A 15,732-nucleotide genomic window follows, 5' to 3' on the forward strand; every position below is an offset into this window, starting at 1 on the left:
TGACTCTAGTGCAAGTGGGAGACTGAAGGAAATATGCCCTAGAGGCAATAATAAAGTTATTATTTATTTCCTCATATCATGATAAATGTTTATTATTCATGCTAGAATTGTATTAACCGGAAACATAATACATGTGTGAATACATAGACAAACATAGTGTCACTAGTATGCCTCTACTTGACTAGCTCGTTGATCAAAGATGGTTGAGTTTCCTAGCCATGGACATGAGTTGTCATTTGATTAACGGGGTCACATCATTAGGAGAATGATGTGATTGACTTGACCCATTTCGTTAGCTTAGCACTTGATCATTTAGTTTACTGCTATTGCTTTCTTCATGACTTATACATGTTCCTATGACTATGAGATTATGCAACTCCCGAATACAGGAGGAACACTTTGTGTGCTACCAAACGTCACAACGTAACTGGGTGATTATAAAGGTGCTCTACAGGTGTCTTCGATGGTGTTCGTGGAGTTGGCATAGATCAAGAATAGGATTTGTCACTCCGATTGTCGGAGAGGTATCTCTGGGCCCTCTCGGTAATGCACATCACTATGAGCCTTGCAAGCAATGTGACTAATGAGTTAGTTACGGGATGATGCACTGCGGAACGAGTAAAGAGACTTTCCGGTACGAGATTGAGCTAGGTATTAAGATACCGACGATCGAATCTCGGGCAAGTAACATACCGATGACAAAGGGAACAACGTATGTTGTTATGCGGTTTGACCGATAAAGATCTTCGTAGAATATGTAGGAACCAATATGAGCATCCAGGTTCCGCTATTGGTTATTGACCGGAGACGTGTCTCGGTCATGTCTACATAGTTCTCGAACCCGTAGGGTCCGCACGCTTAAAGTTCTGTGACGATCGGTATTATGAGTTTTTGTGTTTTGATGTACCGAAGGTAGTTCGGAGTCCCGGATATGATCACATACATGACAAGGAGTCTCGAAATGGTCGAGACGTAAAGATCGATATATTGGACGACTATGTTCGGACACCGAAAGTGTTTCGGGAGGTTTCGGACATATACCGGAGTACCTGGGGGTTACCGGAACCCCCCGGGGAGTATATTGGGCCTAATGGTCCCTAGTGGGAGAAGAGGAGGGGCGGCCAGGGCAGCCGCGCGCCTCCTCCCCCTCTAGTCCGAATTGGACAAGGAGGGGGGCGGCGCCCCCCTTTCCTTCTCTTCCTCTCTCCCTTCCTTCCCTTCTCCTACTCCTACTAGGAAAGGAGGAGTCCTACTCCCGGTGGGAGTAGGACTCCCCCCTTGGCGCGCCCTCCTCCTGGCCGGCCGCCTCTCCCCTAGCTCCTTTATATACGGGGGCAGGGGGGCACCCCAAGACACAACAATTGATCATTGATCTCTTAGCCGTGTGCGGTGCCCCCCTCCACCATAATCCACCTCGGTAATATCATAGCGGTGCTTAGGCGAAGCCCTGCGTCGGTAGCATCATCATCACCGTCACCACGCCGTCGTGCTGACGAAGCTTTTCCCGGAAGCTCTACTGGATCGTGAGTTCGCGGGACGTCACCGAGCTGAACGTGTGCTGAACGCGGAGGTGCCGTACGTTCGGTGTTGAGGATCGTGAAGACGTACGACTACATCAACCCCGTTGCTATAACGCTTCCGCTTACGGTCTACGAGGGTACGTAGACGACACTCTCCCCTCCCGCTGCTATGCATCACCATGATCTTGCGTGTGCGTAGAATTTTTTTTGAAATTACTATATTCCCCAACAGTTGCATGAGTGGACACAATGTGGCCATTCGGCACATCAACCATGGAGAGCGTAAGTTTACTTCCTGTTGGTCTACATGTTGGTTAATTCATTCATTCACTTCATTGTTGCTCTACACGCTACACGCTCTGCCGTGATGTACTATAGGGCCGAGGGCAGGTCATTCACGCACATACATTGTTGGATGAAGCTCAAATGGCAACATGTGCGAGACGACATATGTCGGCTCTGATTCTAGTATCGTTGAATTTAAAAACCTTGTTGAACACGCGGTTAACTTGGATGTAATATTTACGTTTGAACTATTATTGTATTAGAGATATTTGCAAGCTATTTATGAATCAATTGTGCAATCTTCTATAATTGCTATGTGTGTTGCGTGTTTAGAAGAAAACACAGAGACGAACCTGAAGTTTTAGTTAAACGGACGAAATACCGTCCGTTTTATGTAAATTATGTCCGAATTTTGTCACATTTCATTGTGTCTGATGAAATTTGTCTGATTTGTTTAAATTTGTTTTGAAATGGATGTGGGTACGGTTGGATGGACGACTCCCGCATCACTATCAAATACGCGTGTGACTGGGGGTCGGCTGTTGGAGATGGCCTTAACCTCCTTTCCGTAGGGGAAAAAATAAAATCAAACCGGATGCCTACTGAGCATGATCATGTGCACAAAGTTCAGCACTACATATCTAGATCTTCTAGTATACGACATATATGCTGGTCTCGTCGTCACTCGAGTCAGTGCCAAACAAAACGCCGCACCCACTAATCAGGCCACCAATGTACTGTAGCACACGCTCATCGTGTTGCTGCTTCCCTACTGACCCTACAGCAGATCTGGCCGCGCTAATACAACAGCACCACCAGTATCGTGTCCCATTATTCTGTCTACCCAGGATAATTGAAGTCGCCGCGGCGGATTCCTCGCTGGGTGCATGCATACGTGCCCAGCCGGGCTGGAGTCATCGACGTCCGTCCGCGCTCGGCGACGAGTGAGTTTGAGTTTGACTAGCCACGCGACGCGGCACGGGTGGCCTGGGGCTGGGCTGGGTAGGTTGGTGCCTGGTGGTGGTGGGTGGACGGGTCCCCGCCGCGCACTGCCCGTGATCTGCGCCTCGACGAGTGAACGTTTCTTGTCCGGGCGTACGTGTCCGGCCGCCGTCGGGGCCAGGCACAGCTAGCACTAGCAGCGGCCTACTGGCGCCGGAGCGCCGAGTTTACACGCCCGGCAATAATGGGGTGGTCTGGCTGGCTGACATCGACGGACGGAGGGGGGCATCATCGATCGTGCGTCGCACGACGACTCCGCTTTGGAACGTGTGATTTTGACCGCCATGATTTTGATCGTCGCATTTGTTTAGATTAGAATTGAAATTTCGGTGACGATCAGCCGGATGATTTCAGCACTGCTTTCGTGTCATCTGATTGCGCCTTGGAGTTCGTACTTTCTGCGATCATATTTGGTTGAATTCAGATCGACCGCCATGCCACGCACACGGACACAAGGAAGGGACGGACACAAATTGTACCAAGTTCTCACCGAAACCTCGAGGCAACTCTAAAGTGCCCACGGAAATAGATGCGAGTTTTGTCCGATTTTCGTTCGTTTGGGTTTGTTGAAGACGCGTTGTGCACCCGCATCCTGACCAGTGCGCCAATCGCCGACGCATTTTTTGTCCGTCCGATATTTTGGCAAACAAATTAATCTAAAAAAGGCCAGCGGCCACAGCTCATATCAATGGCCGACATACATGCCAGCCTAAAAAAAAAATCATAGTTCATGCCGACACACTTGCTGGCGGCTGGTAGAGTTGCCAACACACAAGAAAGACAGACATCGTTCAACCACGTCATACATCTCAGTCGTAGTTCATGCCGGCATAAAAAAAGATGGCGCTTTCGGCCATAGATCAACCATCTAGCTCGAACATCTCCTTTTGCCTCTTCTCGAACCAAACACTTCTCCTCGGGGACACCTTGCTCAAGTCCATTGCCATGATCTCCACCTCCTTCATCATGAAAGCGAGCACCGCCTCTTTTGCTTTGGTCTTGGCATTGGCCACCTCTATCTCAAGCTTCTTCGTTTGTATGTCCGTCTCCATCTCGAGCTTCTTCTTTTGTATCTCGATGTAGGCCTTCATTTGCTCCTCGACGCTTCTCCTCCCTTGCTTACTTTTGGGTCATCGTGTTTTGCAAAGTTTCTTGCAAGGCAAATGTCGCCGCAGCACGCTTCTCGTCCTTCTTGGAGTTGGTCTCCCCCCTCGGCCGCTTCTCTCCCTCACCATGGTCAGCAATGGCCTCTGGCCTTAAATTCTTCTTAAGGGTGGCATATTGCTCCTTGAACTTGTTGTCACTAAAAATGATGTCCAACAATGGGTGAGGAAGACTTGTTCCCATGTTAGGCCTTGAATGCTTCCAAAGTTTGGTATGCCTACAAAACAAAATGAAGGCACCAATGTACATTCATATGCAATGGACATGCAAGCATCAATGTACATTCATATGCAATGGACATGCAAGCATCAATCAATGGAAAACGGAAATGAAGATGAAGGAATTGTATACCATGTCTTTGATGCCGAGGCCACTCACGGGATGGCCGTGGATGCTCTCAAGGGTGGCACAAAACTTGTTGCACTCTTGTTGGATGAACCCCCGCCTCTTTGAGATGGACACCCAATCACACTTGCTCTCAAACTTGTAGGCGGGAACTTCTTCCATTCATGGAATTGTGCATGAACTCTCAACCAAAAGGTTGATCCTTTTTGTTCGACACTGATCTTGGGATCTTGTCCAATATCCTTTCAACATTGGCAAATGAGCTTGTCCTCATCCTTTGTGTATGCCTTCGCCTGAATGCGTTGTGTCTCTTCTTTTGTGCATTGGCTTGATGAGTAAGGTCATCGGCACACAAAGGCTCCCCCACGATGTCCACTTCATCTTCTTTCTCGTGGCCGTAGTCCTTTGGCAATTCTTGGCCTTGCATGAATGTGTCGGCCATGGCCTCTCGGTCTTGCGTGAAGGTGTCGGCCATGCCCTCTTCGGCTTGCATGAAGTGGTCGCGACCGTCTTGGCTTTGGGTCTTGTCAGGATCCCCGCCGTCGCCACTCTCACCACCCTCGAAAATGATGTTCTCCATGGTAAAATCATTGGCCGAGCCATCTTGCGTCGATGTCAGCATTTGGTCAAACATTTGGTCGAACAGATAACGGGCGTCGGGACATTGACAACAGGGATCTCACGCGACCGCTTCCTTTTCCCTCCGGTGGACGACCCATCAGCCACAGGTGAGGTGTCGAGGTCGGGGGACAGACAACACGATCACATTCCATTTCGACAAGGTGGAGAAGCAAGTGGCTTGCGGGTCGTGTTGTGGGTGGAAGCCGGGCGTCTGCGCGAGGTGGAGGTGCACGGCGACTCCGCCGATGGCCGACGAGCCCATACTTTCCGCGGGCATGGCCGTAGTGGCTAGAATGGTCGTCTCGGTGCGGCCATGGCTGAACCCTATAATGGCCTTGGCGATGAGGGCCTCATTCTCCGCCATGGTGGCCTCCTGTTGAGCGGTGGCGACGAAGGTGGTCGCATTGGCGGCTTCCAGTTAGGAGCAGGGCTTGCCGGACACGCCGTCGACCGTGGAGGCAGGAACAGCAGGGGAGGCGGGGTTCGGCGTATCGTCGATGGAGAGAGGGCGGGAGGTCGAGAGGGTTTTGGGAGAGAAGGGGGAAATGGGGTGGACGTGCCACCATGTGGCGGGCCAAGGGAAGGATAAGGGCGGGCATTTGCTCCATGTCCGCCGATGCAAACCCGACCCAAATTTGGGCCGAAAATGGGTCATGGGCAGACAAAAAGCGGACGCTCGTTCATTTTGCGTCGGCGCATTGGACCATGGTTTGTGCTCGTTTCAATCCAAACGGACGCGCGCGGACAGAATACGTTGGCGCATTGGGGTTCCCCGAGAGAAACTCCAACATGGAGACCCATTTCAGCCGGATATCTATGTTTAGGCCCGTGTGGGTAAAACCATGACCCAACGCAGTGACCCATTTCGCAAACCCGTCCGTCTACTGTCTGCACGAACGCAAATCCGCCTCAAATTCGGGCCGGATTTGCGTCCACATGGACATTAAACATATAGAACGCGTCTACGTATCCGTCGACCACTGCCAGTGATAACCCACAAGTATAGGGGATCGCAACAGTTTTCGAGGGTAGAGTATTCAACCCAAATTTATTGACTCGACACAAGGGGAGCCAAAGAATATTCTCAAGTATTAGCAGCTGATTTGTCAATCCAACCACACCTAAAAGACTTAATATCTGTAGCAAAGTATTTAGTAGCATAGTAATATGGAAGTAACGGTAACGGTGGCAAAAGTAACAGTAACAGTTTTGTAGTGATTGTAATAGTAGCAACAGAAAAGTAACTGAGCAAAGATCAATGTGTGAAAAGCTCGTAGGCAATGGATCAATGATGGATAATTGTGTTGGATGATATTCATCATGTAGCAGTCATAACCTAGGGTGACACAGAACTAGCTCCAATTCATCAATATAATGTAGGCATGTATTCCGTATATAGTCATACGTGCTTATGGAAACTTGCATGACATCTTTTGTCCTACTCTCTCGTGGCAGCGGGATCCTAATGGAAACTAAGGGATATTAAGGCCTCCTTTTAATAGAGAACCGGACCAAAGTATTAGCACTTAATGAATACATGAACTACTCAAACTACGATAATCACCGGAAAGAATCCCAATTATTGTCACCTTGGGGTATGCAGATCATAACTCGTAATAGGTGTCTACAACTTGCAAGATCGGATCAAGAACACAAATATTTTCATGGAAACATAAAGGGTTCAGATCTGAATTCATGGCACTCAAGCCCTAGTGACAAGCATTAAGCATAGCAAAGTCATAGCAACATCAATCTCAGAACATAGTGGGTACTAGGGATCAAACCCTAAAAAAACTAACTCGATTACATGATAAATCTCATCCAACCATCACCGTCCAGCAAGCCTACGATGGAATTACTCACGCACGGCGGTGAGCATCATGAAATTGGTGATGGAGGATGGTTGATGATGACGACAGTGTCGACTTCCCCTCTCTGGAGCCCCGAACGGACTCCAGATCTCCCCTCCCGATGAAGAACAGGAGGCGGCGGCGGCGGCTCCGTATCGTAAAACGCGATGAATCCTTCTCTTTGATTTTTATCTCCCCGAACATGAATATATGGAGTTGGAGTTGAGGTCGGTCGAGGTCCAGGGGACCCACAAGGCAGGGGGCGCGCCCTCCATCCTTGTGGACAGCAGGTGGGTCCCCTGAGGGAGTCCTGGATTAGGGGGTCCTCGGGTGTCCGGTCTATTCGGTATGGGTCGGACTTATGGGCCGTGAAGATAAAAAACAGAAGACTATCCCCCGTGTCCGGATGGGACTCCTATATGTGTGAACGGCAAGTTTGGTGTCCGGATGTACTATTTCCTTCCTCTGTAAGCCGAATCTGTACAACCCTAGGCCCCTTCGGTGTGTATATAAACCGGAGGGTTTTAGTCCGTAGAGGCTATCAGAATAATCATAGGCTAGACAGCTAGGGTTTGGCCATTATGATCTCGAGGTAGATCAACTCTTTTAACCCCTATACTCATCAAATACAATCAAGCAGGACGTAGGGTTTTACCTCCTTCAAGAGGGCCCGAACCTGGGTAAATATTGTGCCCCCATTGTCCCTTGTTACCATTGATCCTCAGACTCACAGCTTGGCCCCCCTACCCGAGATCTGTCGGTTCTGACACCGACAATGGTGCTTTCATTGAGAGCTCCGCTGTGTGGTCACGAAAATCGATCCATGGCTCGCCTTGTCATCAACGATGATATCACTTCTGGAAGGAGCCTAACTCCAGGACAGGTCCTCTAGCTCGGCGGTTTCACCGTGGGTGCCCGCATGGCCATCAAGCCGACAACGTCCCCCGTGATCGCCAAACACTACCCCCGCATCGGTCTCGAATACTCCGATAAGAGGGATCCGACGGACACCTCATCTTTAAACGAGCTGCTAGATCGCATCGCCGCCCTGGGGCTTTCAACGGCCTATGATCGGATCGGGCTTAAACCTGACCAGAGGGAAATCAATCTCCCGCCGATCACTCACCTGGTAGCGGTTGTCGAGGAACGAGCCGAAAACACTTCTTCCCCTAAATTAAAAACCAGCTATGTTCGGATCTTCGACCCCCTGAGTCGGATACCCTTCCTTTGGATGGGACTCCACGTCCCCCGAACTTAGGGTCAGACACAGAGTTCGGGGAACACTTGTATCTTCTCGGACCCGAACCGGTGACCTCGGAAATTTTACAAGCTCCGGACACAATTTTCAGTCGGGATTCAAGTTTTAGCCCACCCACCCACCACAATCAATACTCTCCAAGTAATTCAGGCCCTCCAGACATATATGACCTAATGTATGTATGGCAGCAACCTCAGGAAATAGTCCATCACTTTTGGGCCAGGTTCCTACTTGTCAAAAACAAGATTAAAGATTGCTGCGACGACGACGCAGTCTCGGTCTTTCATCGCAATTGAACCAACGAGGAAATTCGAAATGCCCTCGACTGCCGTTGCATACAGAGTTTCACAGAACTATCACACATAGTACGGAAGTACTGCGCGATGGAAAGCACATGGAAGGCCTAGAAAACCCAGTTGGAACCTGCTGCCTTCAAGCAATGTACAGCCCGGGCAAAACGGATACATCCTCACGAGGCACCCAACCATAAGCTTGTCGGCAAGAAAAACAAACCTTTTTCGGGATACAGGTCCATTCTTGACGAACTCCTCGACAAGCCCTGTCCGATACATGCGACGCCAAGCATGGACTCAACTCACAGACTTCGAGCATGTTGGGTACTCCGGAAGATGACAATTTCCACGTCCTTACAGTCTTCGAGACTTTATCTTCAAATAACCAGCATAAGAGGGCACTTCGCGAACTCGCCGAAGTCCACCAAGTAACCGCAGTGAGCCCATGGAACGACGCGGCAATAACCTTCACCGTTGACGATGAACCAAGGGCCTGATCAGTCCGAGCACCCGCCGCTTTAGTACTAAACCCAATTGTGGACGGCTTTCGACTTACCAAAGTGCTCATGGATGGCGGCAGTGGGCTTAACCTAATCTACGAGGACACGCTCGACAAAATGCAGGTTGATAGAACACGCATTGAGCAAAGCAGTACTACTTTTCGAGGCATCATCCCCAGTCGAGAAGCACAATGTTCAGGGAGAATTAAACTTGATGTAGTATTCGACACGCTTGAAAATTACAGGTCGGAAGAGTTGCTCTTTCACAATGCTCCCTTCAATAGCGGGTATCACGCCCTTCTAGGGCGGGGCACTTTTTCATGCTTCCAAGCCGTACCCCATTATGGGTACATGAAGCTTAAAATGCCAGGGCCCAATAGAATAATCACAGTTGCGAGCGATCCAGATAAAGCACTCCACGCCGAAAACAAAACCGCATCCTTGGCCCTTGAGGCACTATCCGAAGCCTTTGCGGCCGAAGAACTAACCACCCTGCGATCCATGGTGGACAAGGATGATGTGATTCTCGATAAGAGACCTAAATCCACTTCTTTCAAGCCAGCAGATGAAATAGTTAAATTTCAAGTGCACCCGATGGATCCTACTAAAACAGCGTCCATCGGAGCACAACTGGATCCGACGGTTGATGCCGCCTTACGCGCGTTCCTACGTGAAAATTGGGATATGTTTGCATGGCACCCTTCGGACATGCCCGGGATCCCACGCAGACTGGCCGAACACAGCCTCAACATAATCAAAGGGTTCAAACCAGTCAAGCAAACGTTGCGGCGATTTTTCGAACCCAAACGACAAGCTATGGGGGAGGAGCTAGCCAAACTACTCGAGGCCGGGTTCATCAGAGATATCAAACACCCGGATTGGCTAGCCAACTTGGTCATGGTGCCGAAGAAGGATAAGTCTTGGCGCCTTTGTGTCGATTTCAAAGACCTCAATAAGGCTTGCCCTAAAGACCCTTTCCTGCCGCCCCGCATTGACCAGATCATTGACGCGACCGCGGGACACGACTCACTGTGTTTCCTCGACGCTTACTCCGGATACCATCAGATTGAAATGAAGGAGTCCGACCAGGCCGCAACGACATTCATCACCCCGTATGGGCCTTTCTGTTTCAACACTATGCCTTTTGGGCTTAAAAAGGCTGGTGCCACTTACCAACGCATGATTCAAACATGCTTGGAAAAACAAATCAGCAAGACGGTTGAAGCATATGTGGACGACGTGGTCATCAAGACTAAACATGTCGAATCAATGGTGGACGATCTCCGCCTCACATTTGACAACCTCCGAACATACGACATACGACTCAATCCAGAAAAATGCGTCTTCGGCGTTCCAGCCGGAAAGCTACTAGGGTCATTGTCTCCCATAGAGGAACTGAAGCAAACCCAGCTAAAATCCGAGCCTTGTCGCAATTGGCTACACCAACAGACTTAAAGCAGGTCCAAAAGCTAGCAGGGTGCATAGCGGCTTTGAGCCACTTTATCTCGAGATTAGGAGAAAAAGCATTACCACTTTACAGACTGCTTAGACGCACCGACAACTTTGAATGGACAGAAGCGGCCACAGCCGGATGGGAAGAAATAAAAACCTTATTAGCAGGTAACCCAATCCTAGCCGTCCCAAGTGTTGGCGAGCTTATGTTGCTTTATATCTCCACAACTCACCAGGTAGTGAGCGCTGTACTCGTCGTCAAGCGAGGGGAAGAGGGACATAAATTCCCCATCTGAAAGCCAGTCTATTACGTATCGGAGGTCCTCACACCATGCAAATCCCGATATCCTCACTACCAAAAGATAGCTGACGCGGTCTTTAGGGCATCCCGAAAACTCAGACACTATTTTAAAGAGTGTTCGATAACGGTGGCATCCGAAGTACCACTTAACAACATTATAAATAACAGGGACGCCACCGGGCGCAAAGCTAAATGGGCCATTGAGCTCTTACCGTTTGAAATAACATACAAGCCACGCTGAGCTATTAAATCTCAGGTGTTGGCCGACTTCGTCGCCGAGTGGACGGAAGCCGAGCTCCCTAAAGAGTACAGTTCATACCCCTAAAGAGCTAGCCGGACTGGGGGCTGGCGTCATCTTGACATCTCCTACAGGGGACACAGTCTGCTACGTGTTGCAAATCATGTATACAGACTCCAATAATGCAATCGAATATTAAGCACTTCTACATGGTCTCCGCGTGGCTGCATCCATGGGCACACAACGTCTAGAGGTGCGCGGCGACTCAAACCTCGCAATATCTCACATAAACGGAGAGTTCGATGCAATAGATCCGAAAATGGCGGCATATCGAAGCGCCGTATTAAAAATATCGGCTCGGTTCGAGGGGCTTGAATTTCATCACGTCGCTCGAGACAGTAACCAGGCAGCGGACATCCTCGCTCGCATGAGCGCCAAGCGAGACCCCTTCCCGCCTAATACCTTTGAGGAAAGGCTCTTCAAGCCATCTGTGGTATGGAAGGACGAGAGTGGAGACGCCAGTACGGACCTGATCACGCCCCCGGCAGCCGAACACAATACAAATATTACCGGGGGTGCGGATACGGAAATAACACCCTCTGCTCATGAGATCATGGCCGTTATTGCTCGATGGACTGAACCCTTCATGGCCTACCTTAATAGGCAGGAGCTTCCTGATGATCAAAATGAGGCCCGTCGCATAGTATGGCGTTCTAAAGCCTACAAAGTTAATGAAGGTGAACTGTACAAGAAAAGCACTACCAGAGTTCTTCAAAGGTGCATCTCCGAAGAGGAGGGACAACATCTCTTGGCTGAAATACATGCTGGTTTGGGCGGTCATCACGCCGCAGCTCGGGCCATCGTAAGCGAATCCTTCCGGACAGGTTTTTTCTGGCCAACGGCCCGAGCAGACGCACAAGCCCTTGTCCAACATTGTGTGGGATGTCAGCTTTTCACCAATCAAAGTCATATGCCTCCCACTGCCTTAAGAACAATCCCCATCACTTTGCCCTTCGCGGTCTGGGGGCTCGATATGGTCGGACCCCTTAAAGGGGGAAGCCACAAAAAGAAATATTTGCTGGTTATGGTGGATAAATTCACTAAGTGGATAGAGGCCAAACCAGTAAAAACGGCTGAAGCAGGGCCAGTGATTGACTTTATATCCGGCGTGGTACACCTCTATGGTGTCCCGCACAGCATCATCACTGATAATGGCTCCAATTTGACAGCTGACGAGGTGAAAAACTGGTGTGCTAACTTGGGCATTAAACTCGACTATGCCTCCATCTACCACCCTCAAACAAACGGTCAGGTTGAACGGGCCAATGGCCTAATAATGAGCGGCATTAAACCCAAACTGGTGCACTCCCTATGGGAGTCAGATAAGCACTGGGCTGAGGAACTCGATTCCGTGCTCTAGGGGCTGCGGACTACACCTAATCGAACGACCGGATACACACCTTTCTTCATGGTGTACAGCACATAAGCTGTCCTGCCCTGCGACATTATTCATGACTCACCTCGAGTGCGCATGTACGAAGAGCGAGAAGCCGAGCTCGATCGACAGGACGAACTAGACGGCCTCGAACAGGAGCGCGATATTGCACAAGCCTGTTCCGCATTTTATCAATAACAGGCCAGCCGATACCAAAGCAAAGAAGTGCAGGCCAAGACATATAACGTCGGCGACCTTGTATTGCGTCTCCCGGAGAAGAAGGATAAGCTCAAACCAAAATGGGAGGGGCCCTTCATCATAGATGAAGTTCTCAAAGGAGGAGCCTATCGCCTTCGTAATGTATCGGATAATCGCCTTGAGCCGAATCCATGGAACGCTGCTCGGCTCCGATGATTCTACGGATAGTTCGGTAGCACCTTTTTTTTACTTTGACTAGGTTCCTCTTTCTCCTCTCCTTTTTATTTTTTCCTTTTTATGTTCTGATCTACCGAACTATTAGGGTTACACATCTTTAAATGTACACACCCCACCTGTGACGCCCCCGATTTGACCGTACACTAATCATGCACGCAAATGTGTACGATCAAGATCAGGGACTCACGGGAAGATATCACAACACAACTCTACAACATAAATAAGTCATACAAGCATCATATTACAAGCCAGGGGCCTCGAAGGCTCGAATACAAGTGCTCGATCACAGACGAGTCAGCGGAAGCAACAATATCTGAGTACAGACATAAGTTAAACAAGTTTGCCTTAAGAAGGCTAGCACAAAAGTAGCAACGATCAAAAAGGCAAGGCCTCCTTCCTGGGACCTCCTAACTACTCCTCGAAGCTGAACTCCATGTAGAATCATCCTCGGGATCTCTAGCTCCTGGACTCCAGCATCTGGTTGCGACGACCAGGTATAGAAAGGGGAAAAGAGGGAGAAAAGCAACCGTGAGTACTCATCCAAAGTACTCGCAAGCAAGGAGCTACACTACATATGCATGGGTATATGTGTAAAGGGCCATATCGGTGGACTGAACTGCAGAATGCCAGAATAAGAGGGGGATAGCTAATCCTGTCGAAGACTACGCTTCTGGCGACCTCCATCTTGCAGCATATAGGAGAGAGTAGATGGTAAGTTCACCAAGTAGCATTGCATAGCATAATCCTACCCGGCGATCCCCTCCTCGTCGCCATGTTAGAGAGCGATCACCGGGTTGTATCTGGCACTTGGAAGGGTGTGTTTTATTAAGTATCCAGTTCTAGTTGTCATAAGGTCAAGGTACAACTCCGGGTCGTCCTTTTACCGAGGGACACGGCTATTCGAATAGATAAACTTCCCTGTAGGGGTGCACCACATAACCCAACACGCTAGATCCCATTTGGCCGGACACACTTTCCTGGGTCATGCCCGGCCTCGGAAGATCAACACGTCGCAGCCCCACCTAGGCTCAACAGAGAGGTCAGCACGCCGGTCTAAATCCTATGCGCGCAGGGGTCTGGGCCCATCGCCCATTGCACACCTGCACGTTGCGAGGGCGGCCGGAAGCAGACCTAGCCTAGCAGGCATTCCAGTCCAATCCGGCGCGCGCCGCTCCGTCGCTGACGTCAAGAAGAGCTTCGGCTGATACCACGACGTCGAGTGCCCATAACTGTTCCCGCGTAGTTGGTTAGTGCGTATAGACCAAATGGCCAAACTCAGATCAAATACCAAGATCTCGTTAAGCGTGTTAAGTATCCGCGAACGCCGACCAGGGCCAGGCCCACCTCTCTCCTAGGTGGTCTCAACCTGCCCTGTCGCTCCACCACAAAGTAACAGTCGGGGGCCGTCAGGAACCCATGCCCACCTCTACCGGGATGGAGCCACCTGTCCTTTCAGCCCCCTCATCAGAATCACTTGCGGGTACTCAACGAGCCGACCCGACTTTAGTCACCACATGTGTCATGTATATAAAGTACATAGTATATACCCGTGATCACCTCCCGAAGTGATCACGGCCCAGTAGTATAGCATGGCAGACGGACAAGAGTGTAGGGCCACTGATGGAACACTAGCATCCTATACTAAGCAGTAGGATAGCAGGTAAGGGTAACAACTGTAGCAACAATGACAGGCTATGTATCGGGATAGGATTAACGGAAAGCAGTAACATGTTACACTACTCTAATGCAAGCAGTATAGAGAAGGAATAGGCGATATCTGGTGATCAAGGGGGGGGGGCTTGCCTGGTTGCTCTGGCATGAAGGAGGGATCGTCAACACCGTAGTCGAACTGGGGGTCGCCGGCAGTCTCGGGGTCTACCGGAAAGAAGTAAGGGAGGGGGACACAATAAATACAGAGCAATCAAAGCATCACAAAGCGTAGCATGGGAGTACGCGGTGCTAGAGGTGACCTGACGCAGTAGTAGGTGATACCCGCGAAGGGGGGAAACATCCGGGAAAGTATTCCCGGTGTTTTGCGTTTTCGGACAAATGACCCGGAGGGGGAAAGTTGCGTGTTTGCTATGCTAGGGATGTGTGGCAGACGAACGGACTACGTATTTGGATTCGTCTCGTCATTCTGAGCAACTTTCATGTAGAAAGTATTTTCATCTGAGCTACGGTTTATTTTATATGATTTTCTAAAGTTTTAAATCATTTTAGAATTTATTTAATTAATTTAATTCATCATGACGTCAGCATGACATCAGCAGTCAACAGAGGTGTTGACTGGGTCGCTGATGTGTGGGTCCCATTGGTCATTGACCTAGTTAACTAAACAGGTTTAGTTAAATTAATTAAAGTGATTAGGTTAATTAATTAGGCTTATTTAGATTAATTAACAGGATTAATTAATTAATTAATTATTTTAATTATTTTTTATTCATTTCATTTTTTTCTTTTCGTTCTGGGGGTTGGGCCCCATATGTCATAGGGCCACGGGGGGCATAGTGGGTTTGCGGGCGCAGGGTGCGGGCGTCCGCGCACCCGCACGGAGGCGACGGAGGGCACCGGCGGGGCCGTGCCCACGGCGCGACCAGGGGAGGGCGCCGGCCGCAGCGAGGAGGCCGGCCAGCGAGCGGAGCGGGGGGGGGGGGGGGTTCCGGGTCACGGTCGGAACGCAGCGGATGCCGGCCGGCGAGCAGAGGCAGGCGATGGCCGGGGCTGTGGCCGCACGGGCCGGTGGCCAACCGCGAGGGGCGGCGGCGAGTAGCAGGCGCGCGAGCGCACGGGACAGAGGGTGCGGCAAGGGCAAGGGTGCAACAAGCGCGAGCGGGCTGCAGCGGGAACGCATGGGAACGAGGGCGGCGGCAGAGGCGGACGGTGCAGCGCGGCAAGGACGGTGCGGCGAGGCGCGAACGGCGGACGGCGGCCAGCGGAGTGCAGCGGGCACGCGTGTGGGACGCCGGTCCAGGCGCGGCACGAGGAGGAGGCCACGGCCTTGAGCGCGTGCTCGTGCGCGTGCGGAGGTGCCGC

Source organism: Aegilops tauschii, chromosome 5 (genome assembly GCF_002575655.3).
Source record: "Aegilops tauschii subsp. strangulata cultivar AL8/78 chromosome 5, Aet v6.0, whole genome shotgun sequence".
In the NCBI taxonomy this organism is placed as follows: domain Eukaryota; kingdom Viridiplantae; phylum Streptophyta; class Magnoliopsida; order Poales; family Poaceae; genus Aegilops; species Aegilops tauschii.